Source organism: Myotis brandtii, unplaced genomic scaffold (assembly GCF_000412655.1).
Source record: "Myotis brandtii unplaced genomic scaffold, ASM41265v1 scaffold583, whole genome shotgun sequence".
NCBI classification, from domain to species: domain Eukaryota; kingdom Metazoa; phylum Chordata; class Mammalia; order Chiroptera; family Vespertilionidae; genus Myotis; species Myotis brandtii.
In genome coordinates, this window is record NW_005370191.1 from 541340 (window position 1) to 545067 (window position 3728).

Sequence of the window (3728 nt, forward strand, 5' to 3'; positions counted from 1 at the left end):
GGGGAGGGGGCAGGGGAGAGAGGAGTGAGCCAAGGGGAGCCGCCAGTGCAGGAATGAAGGGGAGGGAGGGGGGCTTCAGTGCAGGCAGAGAGCTGTGCGGAGGCGTGGGCAGTGAAAGGGGGGAGTTACAATGACACACCAGACACACAAGAACTGCAGCCATAGGGGTACCCATGGGCACACACAGGGCTCAGATTGTCAGAGCCAGTCCTCAGCCCCCTCCTCATCTCTTCCTAGCATTAATCCTCCTCTTCCTCTTCCTCCTCCTCCTCCTCCTCCTCCTTTGTAAAGTTGGCCACCCTTCTTCCTCCTCCTCCTTCTCTCTCTCTCTTCCTCTCTCTCTCTCTCTCTCTCACACACACACACACACACACACACACACACACACAATCACTCACGTGTTTTCCCTCTATAGCCAACAGTGGCTTCTCGGTTCCATCAGTGGCTCGACTTTCCCAGAAGAAAGCCCATCAGCTCTGCGAGGAAAGAGGTGGGGAGGAGGAGAGAGAGGAAAGAGAGAAGACAGCAGGAGAGGGAAGAAGGAAGGAGGGAATCTGGAAAAGGTAGAGGGAACAGGCAAAAGGAAGATACTGAAAGCCAAGGTGACTGCGGAGATGTCAAGGAAAGAAGGGAGAGGAGGGGGTAACAGGCCCCACAACAGTACTTCATCCACCCCCCTCCCGCCACACACAACAAATCTAGGGTCTCCTGCTGCCCGTGGGGGCCCCCCTCATTCTTCCTTTCCCTCCCCATCTCCCTCTTTTCCCGTGTGGTTACTGAGAGCATTGGAATGAGGAGGGGGTCACGTTACCTTCTCGAGGAGGATGAATCAGAGAGAGCTGGTTCAGACATCTGGAGAGGGGGAGGGGAAGCCATCCAAGAGCCAGGCAAAGCGGGGGAGCCATGGAGGAGACTGCGAGGCTGATGGAGCTAAGGGACTAAGTGTGAGGGGAGATAGGCACCTAGAGAAACTGAGTTACTGTGGGCTCATGTATGTGGACATGCACCTATGTATGTATGTACATGTGTGTATATGTGTACAGAGATTAGTGAAATATATGGGAGGAAAGAAAAAGAAAGGGGATGGGGGGGGGCAAGAGTGGTCGTGTTCTGATTTAAATATGTAGTCTTTCCCAGTGTGTGTGGTTGTGTTTTTCCTGTTTCCAGGTATCTGTGTGTGAATGGGTGTGGGTTCTGATCCCTCCTGCGTGCCAGTATACCTGTGTAGTTAAGAGTCTTGAGTCTGGGTATCTGCTGGGTCTGGAAAGTGTGCCTGGGTTGGTGCGTCGATAGTGTGTGTGTGTGTGTGTGTGTGTGTGTGTGTGCGCGCGCACGCACGTGTGTCTTTTGCATTCTCTGGGTCCTTCCATGTCTGTTGGTATATGTTAGAGGTTATGTGGACTTCTATGTGCTCTTTCCTGCCCCTTCCCCACATTCACCTTTTCTCTAGATTTCTATGCCACAAAGCCTCAGAATCCAAGCCACTCATCTGCAGCCCGCAAGTTCGGGTCCTCCCCCTTGTTTTCAGGGTGTTCCTCCATTCTTCCCCAACTCCCCATGCCTCCCTTTCTCCACTCTAGCCCAGGAGAACGTCTCAGAAATTAACATCCCAAGAGTCTCAGCCATCTTGGGGTGAGGGAGGTGGCAAGAAGGTGGGAGCCCCAGGCACCAATGGCAATAGGCTTGGTGATTCCACAATCTGGATCTGGATCCCTCTTATCTGGGTCTGTTTCTGCCTCTCTCCTTCCCAGTTCCCTACCTGGGCAGTTTATTCATGCACACTCTACCTCTCGAAGATGTACTGCGTTCTTCATACCTTGCTGCCTTTAGGGGTTTCTGAGAAAGAAGCTGGATTGGGGACAGGTTCCTGGGATCCGGGAGAGAGGGAGGTGGCAGGAAAGAAAGAGAAATGGAAAGAGAGCTGGGAAAGGCAAAGCTGAGATGGGGATCTGGAGGGGATGCCTGGTGTTTGCTGAGTTATTTGTACAAATGCATCTCTCTTTGTCTTTGTTTCTGAATCGCTCACTCTCCAGTAGGGTAAGAGAAGATGGGGTCCAGCAGAGTAGTGATTCAAGCTAAAGATTTGGAAAACCAGGAAAGGGGAGCATTGGATCTTTTCCCTGAGAAAGTTTGGGAGAGAAAAAGAACAAGGGCTTGTCCCCTTCCCCTTTCCTCCTATGCCCCTCCCCCCATACCTCCAGGTCCCCCTCCTTTTCTTCCTTTCCCCCAACCGGTGACTCACCTCTGCAGGCTTTCATTGCGTCAGCGATGGGGGCGGGGGGGGGAGGCAAGGCGGAGGAACTTTATGAGAGGGGCAGGGGTCTCCACTTGGAACGGAAAGAAGCTGCTGAGGCACCCCCTCCCCCTGAAAACGGCCCCATCAGAATGCATTATTGCCCTATCTGCCACTCCAGTTGAGTAGGGTGGGGAGTCCTGGGAACGGGGCTGGGAGAGGGCTGGGGGCCACTGACAGGTCTGGGAATTATAAATAATAGGAAGGGGTTGCTCACCCTAATTTTCAGTCCCCGGTCCCATTCCCTCATACTCCCACCCACTCCTGAGTGGGGGAGGGAGACCCAGGAAGCCGGGGGAGGGCAAAGCTGCAGAGATGAGTCACCAAGAAAGGGAGAGAGAGAAGGAGACAGAGATGAGGAGAGACACAAAGAGAGACAACTACTGGAGAGACTGAGAAAGCACAACATACATGCCATGAAGGAAGGTGACATCCACAAACTAACAAGAAAAAGGAAACTGTTTGCTTCCATAATCCTGAGTCAGCCTCCTCCAACACCCACCTGTCACACACACACACACACACACACACACACCACTATCATTCAGAGTTACACTGACATTCTGAGACACACCCATTTACACAAACGCAATGTCACACCTAGCCTAGAAGACCCATGCTGAAGATGTGACCGGGTAATGGAGATTCGCGTTGAGAGCCTTCATTCTTCTTACACAGGATGGTGGAAGGGGGTAAAAACTCTGAAGGTATGTGACTTCAAAAACCCAAGACGCGGATCAGGGACTCGGAGGCTACGCCTTGCACACACGACGACACACACAGTTCCCTGCCTCCCCATCCACAGCACATAGCAACATATCAAGCATCGTCCTCATCAAAGACACTTGGAGTACCTGATTCTGGGGTACACCAGCCACGATGTCCCGAACACATCTCACCCAGACACCCTCTTACTCGTACACACATGTACAGAAACGCAGACACACAAAGACGCCCATGGACACACTCACACGGACGGAAACCACCTTGCGCTGCCCCGCCCGCGTCCGCACACGTCCTGGCGCCCCCGCGTGTTACTTTTTGGGATTGCAGTCATCACCACCTCGAGGTCGGCTCCCAGGGGAAGCGGCGGCTCCACCTTCTGCTTGGTGCCCACCCAGGAATGGAGAAAGCGACCGAAAGAGTGGAGAGCTGGGAGTTAGACGCCTGGATCGCAGGGCTGAGGGAGGCTGGTTCTGGATGCCAAGGAGAACTTGGGGAAGAGCCCAGAGAATTTGGAGAGCAGCCTACTGCCAGGTGCAGGGGCCGGGTCTAGTCAGGGCCCCAGGCCACTGCTCATCTTTCTGCTTCTTGGTTGGGGTGGGGGCAGGCAAGGGCTAGCTCCCCTCGGGGAAGTCATTAGCCCATGGCCACAGGGCTAAGATCCTAACACAGGGGAAGGGGGAAGATAATGGATGTCATGTTTCCCACCCCC

The 3728-nt window shown here is 53.8% G+C and overlaps 1 protein-coding gene across 1 annotated transcript in view; it reads right to left on the reverse strand.

The window, feature by feature from the left end:
* The window catches only part of VGF (VGF nerve growth factor inducible), a 6413-nt gene extending 5906 nt beyond the window's left edge, over window positions 1–507 (reverse strand). The window contains exon 1 of the mRNA XM_014550155.1: window positions 399–507. The gene's annotated coding sequence lies outside the window, so the exon portion shown is untranslated. The remainder of the gene's footprint in view (window positions 1–398) is intronic.
* Window positions 508–3728: the final 3221 nt, after the last annotated feature.